Source organism: Triturus cristatus, chromosome 2_2, assembly GCF_964204655.1.
Source record: "Triturus cristatus chromosome 2_2, aTriCri1.1, whole genome shotgun sequence".
NCBI classification, from domain to species: Eukaryota; Metazoa; Chordata; class Amphibia; order Caudata; family Salamandridae; genus Triturus; species Triturus cristatus.
In genome coordinates, this window is record NC_140582.1 from 1,248,121,270 (window position 1) to 1,248,137,997 (window position 16,728).

Consider the following 16,728-nt stretch of genomic DNA (forward strand, 5'->3'; position numbering starts at 1 on the left):
GGTGTTGGTGCGATCCCAAACCTCCATGATCGTGCCCGTGATATATGACGCCTAGAGATTGGGTGGCCTATGTGTCTTACGAAGGAAGGGAATGCCCTGGAGGGGCATAGCAGCCACGGCCTGGTCTTGAAACAACCAGTTTTTCTCCGACTCAAGGCGATGCCATTCTACCAGATATCGAAGTTGTGAGGCATAAAAGTAGAGCTGTAGGCCCGGGATCCCGACTCCCCCCTTCTCCGATGGGAATGCCGCGACTGCATGCTTGAACCGGGGCTTACGCCCATGCCTAATGAAGTTCGCTAAGTCAGTTTGTGTTTGCTGTATCCAGCCTGGGGGGGGGCGAAGGGGAAGGGTCTGAAAAAGATACAGGATCTGGGGAAGTACGGTCATCTTAGTGGCTGCTATTCTGCCTAACCAGGATAGAGTGTGGTGCTTCCATTGCACCAGTTCCTTGCGAATGTGTGCACGGAGTTTGGAGTAGTTGATGTCAATAGTGGCTGGTATGGTGGGCCCTAGCTCAATTCCCAGATAGGGGATCGAAGAGGTCGACCACTGGAGAGTATGTACGTCCTGCAGATGAGCTAACATGGTAGAGGGGAGAGAAATGTCTAGAGCAATGGACTTATCTATGTTAACCTTAAAGCCGGAAGCTTGTGCAATGCAGTGCAGCTCTATGAAGAGGGCGTGCATCGTGGAGATCGGGCTAGAGAGGGAGAGCAGTATATCATCAGCGTAAAGGCCGATGGGATGGATATCCCCTTCAAATTTAATTCCCGTGATGAGGGGGTGGCGTCTGACCCGTAGAGCAAGCGGCTCCATATAGAGCGCGAATGGAAGGGGAGAGAAAGGGCACCCCTGCCTAGTGCCTCTGCCTATAGAGAAGCATGAGGACGTTTGGCCATTCACCCGAACAGTCGCTTTGGGTAAGCGGTAACAGTTGACGATCCGAGTGCGTAATTTTTCACCAAGGCCGAATCGTTGCAGAACCTGCTCCAGATAGGGCCAATGTAGCCTTTGGAAGGCTTTTTCGGCGTCAATGGCCAGCAACGTGTACTCCCCCATTGTACGTGACGCTTTCTCTATCAGGTGGAGGATTCTCTTAGTGCTATCGCTCGTTTGCCGTTGCGTAATAAAGCCGGCCTGGTCTGGTTCTACCAATTGGGTCATATATGGTGTGAGACGGGTAACGAGGATACTAGTGTAAAGTTTAATGTCTATATTCAAGAGGGAGATCGGCCTATACATGCTACAGTGCGTTCTATCTTTTCTGGGTTTTGGGATGACCACAAGTGATGCTTCTAGCATCTCCTCTGGGATGGCCCTAGCCTGTGCAAAGGTGTTAAATAAATCACGCAATATCGGAGCTACTTGAGTGCAAAAAGTTTTATAAAAGGCCGCTGTATAGCCATCTGGCCCAGGTGATTTGCCAGGCTTAAGGCGAGAAATCGCTGCTATAACCTCTTCCGTACCTATGTGCCTGTCCAGATTGTCGGCCTGTGCTTTGTTAAGAGCGGGTATTTGCGCTGCCGCTAAGTAGTCATTGCTGTATGGAGTATCTAAAGTGTCACCTGAGTAAAGCGTGGCGTAGAAGTCTCGGAAGGCTTCCGCAATTGCCGCGTCATCTGTGGTGAGCTCTCCCCCAGTAGTGCGAATGGCCTGCACGCCCTGTCGCTGCCTGTTTTCCCACAGTTTGTGGGCTTAGAGGCGACCACATTTATCGTCCCCGGTGTAATAGGAGTGGGGGGACGGAAAGCCGCATATACGGCCTGGTCCTGGTCCAGTGCCGCAAGCTGTTTCCGTTCCACACAAAGTTGATGCCAGGCTCTGGCAGCTCCAGTGCGCTGGTGCATCTGCTCTAGCTCAGTGACACGTTGAGTAAGCTCGTCTCGTTTGCGACTACGCTCTAGGTTTTCGGCTGTGGATATGGCTATAAATTCCCCCCGTAACACCGCCTTGAGAGCTGTCCATTGTGTCGCTAAAGAGGTGTCTGGAGTAGCGTTGAGGGCAAGGTAATTCGTGATAGCGGCCTTAACATGGTCAACTGTGGAGGCCCGGTGCAGCAATGTGTCGCGCAGTCAGCAGTGTCTCAATGGCTGTCGTGTGGGAGGGAATTGAAAGGAGGCAATGACTGGGGAGTGATCTGAGAGGGACGCCGTCAAGATCTCGGAGTCAGTCGCAAGCGCTTGTAGTGGGGCGGAGCTAAGGAGATAGTCTAGTCTGGCATATGTTTTGTGAGCTCCTGAGTAGAAAGTGTAGGCTCGGCTGTGGAGGTGGAAGTGGCGCCATAGATCGACAATGCCTAGTTCTTGGAGACGAGCCAACCCTTTTGGGGAAAGAGCACCAGCCTGGCTCGTTCACTGACTCGAGCGGTCGTGGATATTATCAAATACTAAATTCATGTCCCCACCCAGCAGTAGGCGTCGCTTCGAATTAGCCCCCGCCTCAGTAAGTGCGTCGTGAATTTTTTTTTCTTGTCCTTCATTAGAGGCATATATGGATCCTGCTATGAAGGAAACTCCAGCTGCAAGAAACTGATACGTGAGCAGGCGGCCCCTGATCTCTGCTACTTTCTGGAGCACCTTACCTTGGAAGGATCGGGAAACCAGAATGGCAACCCCGGCTGATTTCGTGGAAATGAAGGAGAACATCTGTGTGGGAAAGGTGCGTGATTTCATCCTATGGTGGTCTTTGGGAATAAGATGTGTCTGCTGTAGGAGGCATATGTCGGCTTTGGATTGTTCCAAGTTGTTGGACTTGGCCCTTTTTGCAGGGTCATCCCTAAACGTTTTGCCTTCCTCCTGTATTTTTCTGACCTGTTGTTGGCTGTTTTATGACTCTGGGCACCTTACCACTGCTGACCAGTGCTAAGGTGCATATGCTCTCCCTATGGTAAAATGTATACATTGATTGGTGTCCATGTTTGGCTTATTCGGTTTACTATCAGCCCCTGTGCACCAGGAGTGCCAGGGCTTGTAAATACAAATGCTGCTGGTGGGTTTGCAGCACGGGTTGTGCCACCCACATAAGCGGCCTAGTAAAATGTGTCTAGGGTCTGCCATTGCAGAACCTGCGCGTGGTCTGGTACTGTCATGCTGACTGCGCAAGTGCCCCTACTTGCCAGTCCCTAAACCTTCCCTTAACTACATATTAGTCACCCCTCTGGTAAGCCCAAGGGCAGGGTGCATTGTAGGCATAAGGTAGGACATGCCCTGATGTGTGTGGTATGTCTTAATAGTGAATTACAGCCATTTTCGTTTTTCACTATTGAAGGCTACCTGCTTTCCATAGGCCAGAATGGGCTGCTGGAATTACTACACGCTGTAATCCCAGTGGACTCATAGAGCATGGTAGAAAGTCAAGATTTAGTTGGCCTGAACTACTTCTTTTAGTAAAGTTTATTTTAATATCCTGTGTTTGTAAATGCTACTTGTAGAAAGTTAGTATTTTACTGGCTTAGCCATTTCAGTCCGCCTCTGCTGCGTGTGTGTGTTCTGCCTAGCAACAGTAAGGAGCAGGGTTGGGGAATCCCCAGAGACAGGCTGGCTGCCAGGTGGTGGGTAGAGAGATTACACCAGGATGGGTGGGAGGAGTACACCTTGACTCTGAATAGACCTGTGCTCTGCCAGCACAAAGCCGGCGCCGCCCCCTGTGGAGCGGCTGATGTCCCTGCCCTGCTGCTGAAAGGAAAGAGCAGAGTCACCACAACAAAGTGCTCCAAAACCGGGCCCCCTGGCGACAAAGAACAAAAGAATTGCTGTATAAAAGAAGGAGCCCTGCTCCTAAGAAATCAGATCCTGTTTGCGCCAAGAAGAAACTCTGCCTGAAGAGAAGGACCTGGGAAAGCTGCATGGAGGAGTACTGTCTCTAAGCCTGAGAGACTGGCCTGCGGTGGGTGCCTTGCTGCTGGAAGGAGAGGAAAAGACTGAAGAAAAGACTTTTTATTCAACTTGTGCTTTACAAACAATCTCCAAGGTCTTGCGTGTGAACTTGCCCCCTGAACTGCGCCCCAGGAACAGTGGGCGCTACCTTTCCCTGGAAGAAGAGGAAGCTGCTGTGGGTGGCCCTGCAACGCTGACCCCAGAGAACCTGTGTGCCCCATCTCACTGAGCACCGCGACTTCTGGCTGCCCAGGCTGCTGTGAGCACCGTGAAGACCAGCCCGCCTGGCCTGACCAAAGCAACCAACTGCCCCCTCGAGCCGTAGCTCACAACGTGAAGGGAGACTACCTTCGTCCAAGCGCCGAGCCTCTGCGACCCTGAGCCGCCGAGATCACTGTGAGGACCCAAGGAGCACTATTCGCCGTTCCTGGTATATGCCGACAGCGCGACACGCTGAGAATCACCCCCGAGCTGCCCCTCCTGCTTCTGCCCTCCGTGGTGTGCTGAGACGTCCCAGAGCACCCCACGCCGCAGCGCCGTCCACTGAAGAGCCGGGAGTGCAACGCGACATGGGACGCCCTTTGCGGGACTGCTGAGGCCGCCACGAACTTCCTACAAAGATCCAAGGTACTGTGAGCTGAAAGCGCCTTCATACGACCCGTATGTTTTTGGGTCAGGTCCGTACCACGCTGACGAACTGCTACGCCGCTCACGCGGGAAGCGTGAGGCTTGGCGCGGTACGTACCCAACTCGTACGGCGCGTCCCTGCACCGGTACGGCCCGTACCGCGTTAAATATATAGGCGGTGCTCACGCGGGAAGCGTGAGGATCGGCAGGAGGCGTACCAGACTTGTACGACGCGTACCTACGAAGGTACGGTCCGTGCGGCTTAAGTCCTCGTACGCGTGCTCATGCGAGAAGCGGGAGAAACGGCACAACACGTCCAAATAGCGGTACGAAGCGTACGGAAAGTGCTACGAAGCGCACAGACCTCACAGAAGCGTATTTTGAACCAAGAATTGCCATTTTAAGAACTGTGGACTCCTGAGAAGTCATTACAAGTAACTGGAACCTGATTTAAAGTGAAGAACTGTATTTTTAAAGCCTGCTTGAAGAAACCTTTTATATAAAGAGTTTATTTTTACAGAATACAGTCTTGTGTGGTGGGTTGGTGGTTGCTGTGTGGGACATCTTGAATGCTTAACCTAATGCCCTCTGGAATCTAGCTTGACTGCTCGCGCCACGTTACCTAGAGGGTGAGCAGGGGTTATTTTCCCAGAGTAATCCTTCGCCCTGACTTAGAGGAAAGGGTCCCTGCTTGTCGCAAGTGCATACCTGCGCCAACCAGAGACCCTGGATTCTAACACAAGTAGTGAAGAACTGCCCTGCGTTTAATTGGGTTGTTTAAACGCGTACGTTAAGTGTTAGAATTCTAATAGGTTTGTGTGGCATCAAGGCTAACAGGGAGTGCAAGCTGTGTCACATCATGAGCGGTGGTACTGTGGTAAATAATTTAATTACCGGGACTTAATTTGATACAGAACATAATAAGAATAGCTCAATAAATAAGAGGCAGAATCCGTGGTATTAGAGGTTCAGAATGGGCTTTATTCTAATGGACGATTTCGAAATCGTGGCCTCCAAGTTCCATCACCACGGAGGTTCAGGAAGTGAAGTACATACATTATTGATAATTATTCACTTTTATACAATAGGCATTACAGTGGAGCAAATGCGAGAGGCGTAACAATTGATAAGGAAGATAACATTATTCATGCGTAATCAAAAATGGGCGTGATTGGGCGTAACAAAGGAACGTCATCAGGCATGATGTCATAATGGGGTGGTTCCATGAAAGAGTTTCGTAATGTCAGCAGAAATACTTGGCAGAGATGCGCGCGCAGCAGCATGACGTGTGATTGACGTGCAGCTAGGGGGTGAAGGGGACTTGACATTTAGCTCTACATGTGGCGACAGATGTCTGGAGGGTCAAGTCAACCTAATCCCAAATCATATCTAACATCCTATGTTTAAAGAACTATGTTATCCAAAAGAGAGGCCTTCTTGGAGTAGTATCTTATTCTATACTGACTATACTGACTGTTAGTGCGTGTACAAGCGTCTAAGTGTCTACACTAGATGCGAGGGCAGGAATCTTCCATAGTAACAGGACTATGAATTACTTGTATAAAGACAGGGAAGCCGGGCCTTTGCTCAATAGCCGGCAGAATGTTTACTTAAGCTACTAGACAGGAATGCATTGGGCAGGGAGCGGAACAGATAATTTCCGAAGGTGAAATACAGTTCTTGGCAGGCAGCAAGCTGATGTCAGGCATCGTGAGCCGCGCAGAGGATGAGACAAAGTTCATGGTCACAGATGCAGGCTCGGACTGGAGCTTCAGAGACAGAAAGCAAGAAAAGCTTGATGACAGAATCAGGGCCTACTTGCCTGGACTGTAAAATGGCATAAGTGAACCATATAAAGGCGGTGGCCTTTCGTACTTAGGAATGGAATATCCGGCCCATTCATGGCGGATCAACAGAGGACATGTTAATGGTGGACGCACATGTATTTGCGCCTTCATAACTGGAACTGGAGGGAACATATATGTACTTGTAACATGCACATAGAACCGTTGGGGTCCAAGATAGGGGACATAACTGACCAGAAAAATCCATATTTCCACATTCCCTCCTTGTCCCCTACTTGCCCGTCAAGAGATATCAATCTTCATTAATCCATTGATCTGTTCATATAACATCATTTGTTCTTCTTTCTTCTTCCGGGATCTTGAATGAAAATCTTGATGTGGAATGCACGATGTGGCACACAGACCACAAATCGCTGGTCCACATTGCAGGCATAAGCAGCAACTGAATAGTATGAGAAGGCCAATACCTAGGAAGGATAGAACTCTCCATCCCCAGGCTGATAACACGCTCCAAAACCAACCGGACCAAGTCCAGGTGCCTGGATTCTGGTGTATCTGGCTCACAATCTTATGAAGGCGGGTTATAGCTTTATATACAGATGGCGAATTTTCTGGTATGAAAATGCAACAGCTTGATCCGATGACCCTACAAGCTCCGCCCCTATCGGCCAGGATGACGTCAAGGACAAGACGATTTTGAAGCACGACAATCCGCATAGCAGACTGCTCTTCTGTTAAATTGCCTAAGGCGGAAATAGTTTCGTTCACTACTGCTTCAAGGGTTCTAGTCAATCTACGTATCAGTTTACTATTAGTAACGGTACCTATATAGGGAAAGAGACCTTTATTGAAATCTGTGTATTTTTCCCATGCTGTTTCAGTGTAATCGACTATTGGGAGATCTCTCCTTTCTCTATTGTGTACTAAATGAGTATTTCTGTGATAATCAGGAGGAGCTAGAAAAACAGGTGGTAAAAGGAATCCAATGTAGCAGGTACCATCCCAATCTAGAGGCAAACGTACATATGCTGTCTGACCACATATAAAATAGGAATGGCGGGAAGCTCTGAATGTCGACTTGCCTTGATCACTGAATTCTATTACAGTGGTGCATCTACTATGGCCCATATGTATGGATCCATTCTTTCTTACACATAATTCACCTTTTACTTGAAATACTGGCATGGCGGGCAAACTTGGAGTGACTTCGGATTCGACATTCAAGATCAAGAGATTAAGCGTAAAATTACCTAATCCATATACTTCATTTTCGAGATCAGTTCCTGTTCTTTTGGGAAGTCCCTCCTTGTTGGGGTGGCAGACTTTAAGTAAAACTAAGTTCAGATTTCCCCATACCCAGTTGTCTTGATAAACTGCAGAATTTGAATCTAGGGAATTAATTAAACTAAACCATGCTCCACAGGAGCCGTTGTGTGTGAACGGGTATGGAAAAAGAGGTAGAATTCCTTTATAGTTCTGATAGGGAGGGAGTCGGCCACATATCCAACAATTTGTAGCATTGCTAACCTGATGGGAATGATGTAACATACTAATAAAAGTGTTATTGTGCAGCGCAAATCTGTATGACAATTCATGCGGAGGTAATTCACTAAAAGAATGTTCAGCAGTAACATTATAAACATGTCTAGAAATAGGATAATATATGTGCAAAAATATACTTGCAATAATTATTAAAAGACTTAAGAAAAACAAAATTGATAACGTCACTGTGCAATGACTACGCAGTGATTTACAGTATGCATGTCGTTTCAACATTTTTCGGGTTTTTTCTCTATTCTGATCTAAGGGATACATGTCGGAGACAAATTCAACCGCTTCACCTTGGAGAGGACTTAAACAATCAAATTTCCCGACTGATTAGATCTGAGTTTTAGTTTATAATGTTCGTGACTACTTGAGTCAACCAAAGGAAGTTTTGAGTCAATGGGTGAGGACACACGAGGTGTAGTTTTTATATCCGATGGTAGTCCATAAAATTTCTTGATATGACTTGAATGTACCCAGCCTTTTCTGCCTTCGATCTTCACGGCTGTCCTTGTGGTGAGCAAGACCAATTGAGGCGACCTCCACCTAGGATCCAGCTGAGTCTTTCGATCAAAGTTCCTCACTAAAACGAGATCCCCTGGAATTACGTCATGGGGTTTCACCTCAGTGTTGTCAGGAAAAGCTGCAGCTACCTGTGAACGACAAGATTGTAGTGCAGACATCAAGGAAGCCAAATAATCTGTCAGCATATTACAGTCAATATCAGTTATTTTACGTGGTATAGGCGTCCCCCACATATTTGGTGGTCTGCCAAAGATCACCTCATACGGGGATAGCCCTGTTCGAGAGTGTGCTACCATTCTCATGTAAAAGAGTGCAACTGGTAATGCTACTACCCAGTCGACACCTTTCTCCCTGCATATTTTGGACAATCTGATTTTCAAAGTTTGATTATGTCGTTCCACGAGACCTGCTGCCTCGGGGTGTCGGACACAATGAAACTTCCACTGATATCCTAACAAAAGTGAAACGTGTTTCATTAGTTCGGATGAGAACGGCTGGCCGTTATCTGAGTAGACAGCACGTGGTAAACCGTACCGTGGGAAAAATTCTCGAACTAACTGTTTGGCAGTAGTCGGGGCAGTGTAATCTGAAACCGGGTACGCTTCGGTCCAACGGGAAAGAGCACAAACAACTACGAGAACATATTTGAATCCTCGACATCGTTCCATCTGGATGTAATCCATCTGGAGGATTTCAAAAGGGTGATCAGGAGGCTGAAATCCACCCTGCTCTACGGGGATGCTTTTTCCTGGGTTGAACTGACAACAGATCATACAGGTACGAACTTTTTGTTTCGCTGCTGCTCGTAAATGTTTGTTGAACCAAATATGTTGAATGCTGTCTAGCATAGCTTTCTCTCCTAGATGCGCTGGACTATGGACAGTGTTAATAATGACTTGGACCATTGAATCAGGAAGGAACCATACAGATTTTTCCTTCGTCATCCATCCTTGATCCGTTTGGATCCCTCCTAATTCAGTCCATTTCCCTATTTCGTCTGGAGTAGCATGTGTCTGTATGTCAATTACATCAAGAGCGGGATCCTTAACCATCATGCAATGTGTTGGTGTCTGGACTATTGTCTTTATCATATCGGATGTTTGAGTTTGAGCAGTCTGTTTAGCTGTTCTGTCAGCTAGATCATTGCCTTGAGAAATGATATCAGTGATTTTCGTATGAGCTTTGCATTTCATAATCGATATTGCACTGGGTAAATGTATTGCATCTAATAAGGCATGAATGAGGGGTCCGTGCTGAATGTGGGCACCATGGGAAGTTAAATAACCTCTCTCTCGCCACAACACGCCGAAGTCATGTACAACTCCGAATGCATAACGTGAATCAGTGTATATGTTGACTCTTTTATTTGTGGCTTGAATACAGGCTTGTGTCAGAGCGACGAGCTCTGCTGCTTGAGCGGACAAGGTATTTATACACTTGGTTTCAATAATTTCAGTGTCTGTTGTGACTGCATAAGCGGCCACTAATTCTCCTGTACCTGTTCTCATACATGAACCATCTACATACAACGTCAAGTCTGGATCTGACAATGGGACATCTGTCAAGTCTTGTCTGGGTTTCGTCGTTATTGTAATAACATCAATACAATCATGAGCTAGTGGGTCTGTTCCATTTACAGGTAAAAGTGTGGCAGGATTCAATGTGTTACAACGTCTGATTTCTATATGTGGCTGAAACAATGTTAATTCGTAACCTGTAAGTCGCGCTATAGTCAAGTGTTGTGTTTGCGTTCGATTCACAAGAACCTCTACTGCGTGTGGTACTTGTACTGTCAATGGATGTCCTAACACTATGGCATCGCTTTGTCTGATTGCTAAAGCTGTCGCTGCCACTGATTTCAGGCACGCAGGCAGAGCCTGAGCTACGGGATCTAATGTACTAGAAAAATAAGCACACGGTTTGTGTGATCCTGCTTGTTCCTGTGTGAGTACTGACAAGGCAGTACCTTCTCGTTCTGTAACAAAGAGTGTAAAATGTTTCCTGTAACATGGTGTTGCTAAAACAGGTGCTTGGCATAGAGCTTTCTTTAAGCTTTCAAAAGCTAGTGTGTGTTCCTGAGTCCAAGGGAGGACAGTCGATGTGGCTGCCTCCTGTGTTGTTAATTGAATGAGTGGTTTTGCTAGAAATGCATACTGAGGGATCCACTGCCTACAATATGAAGTGAGGCCTATGAAAGCCCGCACCTCCTTTTGTGTCTTGGGTGTTGGCATATTTGCAATTAGCTGGATACGATCTGGTGTAAGCTGCCTTCCCTCCTTGGACAGCGAGTGACCAAGGTAAATAACTCGCTGGACACAGAATTGCAGCTTAGAAGGGGACACCTTGTGCCCCTTTTCGGCTAGAAATTGTAAAACCGTCAGTGATGCTTTTTCACATTCAGGTTCGCTTCGGGCGGTGATCAGCAGATCATCGACATATTGAAGCAGAGCAGTGTTGACGGGCATGTGTATACTGTCAAGTTCTCGTTTCAGTGCTTGGCTATAGATGCTGGGGCTTTCTGTAAATCCTTGAGGTGCGCGTGTGAATTTAAAGCTACGTCCATTTAAACTAAATCCGAACAAGTATTGGCTTTCCGGATCTATTGGGACGCTGAAAAAGGCGTTCTTGAGATCAATTACAGTAAAAAATGTTGCTTCGGAATCAATAGCTGTCAGTAATGAAGAGATGTCTGGAACTACGGGGTATTGTGGTACAATACATTTATTTAATTCGCGCAGATCAATAACCAATCGATATACTGGGGGAGCCTTCGGATCAGTTCGTTTAAGAATCGGAATTATCGGTGAATTACATACATTGGAGTCGGTCTCCACAACCACTCCCTGGCCAATAAGCTCGTCAATGATTTGCAGTAAAGCCATTACAGCATCTGGGGGTAACTTGTATTGTCGCATTCGTGGTAGTACCACTCCTGCCTTTAGTGTGACTCGATAGGGTGTAATGTTCATGCAACCAACATCTGTAGGGCCTTGTGCCCATAAATGTGTCGGTAAAGTCTGCAGTCGGGAATCCATATCTCGAGACACATAGTGACCTTTGAAATCACGTAAAAACAATCTTACTCCTTCCGGAGAACAACATATTATGGCTCCTAAAGCTTTCAGTGTTTTTATACCTAACAAGTTTTCTGGACATGATTTAGTAAGCAATAAATCTGTAGTTCTGGTCAAGGGTCCTATCGTAAGTGGAAGAGGCTGTGATACTTCATTAACAATAGGTTTTCCTGAAAAACCAAGGGAAATATTCTGTGAGCCTGAGAGGGGTGCCCCTGGAACTTCACTACGTTTTATAGTTGTTCGACTTGCCCCTGTATCTAGTAAAAATTTTCTATCTTGGCCTAATAATTCACTATGTACATAAGGTCCTTCTTGGTCTACAGGGACCTCGATAAGGGGTAAGTCAACTTCCCTCTCTAGGCTGGTTCATGCATATCGTTGATAATCAGGATAGTCATACTGTGCGGTCTGGTACAGCTGTCGTGTCGTAGTTTGTGTGGCAGCAGCAGGCAACGCTGGTGCGGCTGGCACAAACTGTATAGACTGTTGTGGAGCTGGCATGGCCTGTGCATGCTGCGGTGCTCCTTGTTCATTCTGATCCTGTCTAGGTGGCCGTGGTCTTTCTTTTGTAATACCTGTGGCGATATTACGCTTCAGGACTGGGCAATCGTGTATGTAATGTCCTGGCTGTTTACAATAGTTGCATGTCCCTTTTACAGGTCCCGCTGAATCACCGGAATGTGTCGTACCCTTTTTATGACCTTCAGCTGGAACTGTCTGAGAGACTAGCATTTTCATTTTCGTGTCTTTCATGCGTCTTTGTTCATGTTCTTGTTCCTCTCTAATTCTATTGTAATGGTACTGTAACATTTGTAACATTTGTGATGGGGTATTACCTTGCCAGGTACTCTCGAATTTTAATACTCTATTCTTCACTTGGGGCAAAGAATTTTCAACTAATTTTGTCACAAACAGATGTGGGTATGACTCGCTACTTGCTTTTATACCACTATTTATACCAAAACATTTTTCGAATCGGGCATAGAAATCACTAGTGTCTTCATCTTGCTTTTGTTTACAGGCTGAGATTGCACCCCAGTCTTCCTTTTTCGTGGTTAATAAACGTGGCAGTACCTGTACTAGTAAACCTGGCAGTGCTTTAGTTTTGTCCCCAAGCCCCGAACCTGGACCTCGGGCCTTTTCTTCATTTTCTAATGCTGTCCAATCTATCTTTTGGTCACCTACCTCCCACTCTTTTTCCTTGAGTTTTTCATAAATGCCAGCAGGCATTAATACCTTTAATATTGTCATAATGTCGGGATAGGTATACTCTCCCATGAGTAACATGTCTTTAATTTCTCGGTGGAAACCCGCTGGGTCTTTGTCATGACTGGGTACCACTTTCTTCATTTCTAACAATTCTATTTTTGATATGGGCGTATATACATATACACGTTTAAACTGATTGTCCTCGCCCTTTATTGGGTGTACTTCTCGTAAGGGATTCTGTCTGTCCATGTAATACATCGGTCTTTCCTTGATGGGCAGTGAAACATGTTCTGGACATACAAAAAGAATGTACTGCCTTCTGGATTCTAGTATTTCCTTAATTAACTTAGTACCTGAACCTTTCCATCTATTCGTGAGTAATTCAGTCAATATATCAGGTAAGGGACCAGGATCTGAATGTTGGCTTTTATATTGTATAAGAAGTTGTTGAATCATATAAATCCCAGCTAAACGCTGTTCATCTGGGGTGAGATTCAAAAATGTGTGCGCTACTGTATCATCCTCATACTTTCCGGGACTGTCAATCCAATGAACGGCTGACCTGGCTAATTCTTGTTCATCCATAGAATCAAGAAAATGATAACCCCTTCGTTCTCGCAGTAATTTGTCAGCGGCTTGGAACGAATGCTCGGGGGACCTCATATTTATTATAGGTGCTTGGAAATTCCTGTTATTATCTGGACATATCGGACGTATCGGGTCAGTAAAGTATCTAGTACTATTACAAGATCTTCCTCTACCTACATAGGCTAAGGTTTCTGACTGTCCTGTGGACAGTCCTGATCCTTCCTCCTCCTCGTTTTGTTCAAACTGGTCTACCGCTAATCTTTCTTCGTGTAGGCGTTCTATTTCTTTACGGATCTTTCTGCACATGGCTATTATACATTTTTGCTTATCATGTCTCCCTTCTGATATATTCTGGCTCCATCTGGTAAGAGTTTCCATTGTTTCCGGGTCTACCCCCGGTCGGTCTTGATTTCTGATCACACAATTTATGAGGAAACGTAACAGTTCCCCCTGTATCTCCACTTTCTAGTATTCCATAGCTCTGTTAATACTTTCAGAATCTCGCCCTGTTTGGACAAAATGATATATATTATCTAGATGCATAGTCATTCCTGGTAACTTCCCTAAATACACCGCGGCTCGTCTGATACGTAATGATGCCAGGATAATTTCGTCCTCTTTGCCGGGCACAGGGTCATATCTACAATCTATAAGAAGTTCCTTAAGCGTGCGGGAATTTATGAGTTTGGGGGTACGTGGGTGTGCTGACTCTTGAAAGGTAAGTTTATTTATTCTTGGTGGCGTAGAAAAAATATTGGTAGCGCCTCCGGTAGCCCCATCTGGAGTATCGGGCGTGAAAGGATTCGTAGAACGCGATACAGCAACTATAGGTGTGGACACAGCTATAGAAGTAGCTGTAGGAACAGATGTGGAAACGGACGTGCTTGCCGGAACTTGTGTCAGGATTTGATGCTGTAAGGATACAGATACAGGATCTTGGCGTTGAACCTCCCCGGCCGACGGTCTGTGTGGGGCGGGGTTAGCATACTCGGGAGCTGCGTCATCTAAATATGAGGAAAGAAAAACATCTTCTGCGGTTCTAGGATGCCCCTTAGGATGTACCTTTATTGGAAATAATGTGGGTGGCAAGTCTTTTGGTATCCCCGCAGTAGCCTTAGGTAATCCCTCGGCCAGAAGGGGATACATACCCTTCATAAGGGCATGTCTTTGTCTGTCTATTTGTTCTGATTTCACTCGTGTACCTTCTTCAATTAATAGATTTTCTTGAACTTTATTTGAATTCTCTTTACTCTTCTCTTCCTGTCTACGTGCTTTTTCTGTACGTCTATACGATTCTTTACGCCATAATTCAATGGCGTCTTTCTGTGACTGTCTGGCTTTCCTTTTCCATAATTCTTCCTCTACTTTCACGATGCACTCTGCATCCCAGGTCCCCGCTGCGGGCCACCTCTGGCTTTCTGGTAATTCCTTAGTGTAGTCTACCCATAGATCAAGAAATAATATAGCGTCTAGGCCGTGTTTATGATACATGAAGTACCCTGGAGTGTCCCTAGGAGGAATAGGAACAGCTTCTTCGAGTACCCCTTTTCTAGTTGTGATCTGTCTTAGTTTTGAAAAGAGCGGCATATTGAGAACTGATCTGATACTTGATCTTGAACAAACTTAATACAATAAAACACAATAATGAACAATCATTCATACCACAATATGCAGGACATATCAATACATTTAACATTTAACATTTAAATGAGCAATCGATGATGATGACGATGATCTAAGAAAACTTAATCACTAAACATAATACTCGGCATTTAACTGAATTATTCTGAATTTATATACTTGATATACTAGGTATACTGCTAAACAGTACAGATACACTGCTGGAACAGTGCAGACCGGATTTGTGTACCCAAACCCGTCTGGACCGGCACAACTTATGTGCACGCCAGAACGCCTCCCCAGTAATGGTACTCACCGGGTAGCTCGGAACGGAAGGCCTCGGAACGGAACTGAACTGAACTGGACCGGACTGGACTCGACAAGACTTGACTCGACAACTTCGGACACTTCAGGACATCGGAAACCTGGTGGGCCTCTGCATACCTCGGATCTTGCTCTCTCAGCTAGGCTCTGGTCGGGATACTTCGCACTTCTCACCGCCTCGTCTGGGTGTTGATCGCAGCCTCAGTCGCCCCCGCTTGACCGGAGGAGATACAGGCAATCCTGCTGGTACGCGTTGTTGTCCGTCCAGCTGTGGCAGGAGACCGGGCCTGCAACGCACCTCCGGCGCGTGAGATGAGAAAGTGTCCCTGTTCGGGCGCCATTTATGTGGTAAATAATTTAATTACCGGGACTTAATTTGATACAGAACATAATAAGAATAGCTCAATAAATAAGAGGCAGAATCCGTGGTATTAGAGGTTCAGAATGGGCTTTATTCTAATGGACGATTTCGAAATCGTGGCCTCCAAGTTCCATCACCACGGAGGTTCAGGAAGTGAAGTACATACATTATTGATAATTATTCACTTTTATACAATAGGCATTACAGTGGAGCAAATGCGAGAGGCGTAACAATTGATAAGGAAGATAACATTATTCATGCGTAATCAAAAATGGGCGTGATTGGGCGTAACAAAGGAACGTCATCAGGCATGATGTCATAATGGGGTGGTTCCATGAAAGAGTTTCGTAATGTCAGCAGAAATACTTGGCAGAGATGCGCGCGCAGCAGCATGACGTGTGATTGACGTGCAGCTAGGGGGTGAAGGGGACTTGACATTTAGCTCTACATGTGGCGACAGATGTCTGGAGGGTCAAGTCAACCTAATCCCAAATCATATCTAACATCCTATGTTTAAAGAACTATGTTATCCAAAAGAGAGGCCTTCTTGGAGTAGTATCTTATTCTATACTGACTATACTGACTGTTAGTGCGTGTACAAGCGTCTAAGTGTCTACACTAGATGCGAGGGCAGGAATCTTCCATAGTAACAGGACTATGAATTACTTGTATAAAGACAGGGAAGCCGGGCCTTTGCTCAATAGCCGGCAGAATGTTTACTTAAGTTACTAGACAGGAATGCATTGGGCAGGGAGCGGAACAGATAATTTCCGAAGGTGAAATACAGTTCTTGGCAGGCAGCAAGCTGATGTCAGGCATCGTGAGCCGCGCAGAGGATGAGACAAAGTTCATGGTCACAGATGCAGGCTCGGACTGGAGCTTCAGAGACAGAAAGCAAGAAAAGCTTGATGACAGAATCAGGGCCTACTTGCCTGGACTGTAAAATGGCATAAGTGAACCATATAAAGGCGGTGGCCTTTCGTACTTAGGAATGGAATATCCGGCCCATTCATGGCGGATCAACAGAGGACATGTTAATGGTGGACGCACATGTATTTGCGCCTTCATAACTGGAACTGGAGGGAACATATATGTACTTGTAACATGCACATAGAACCGTTGGGGTCCAAGATAGGGGACATAACTGACCAGAAAAATCCATATTTCCA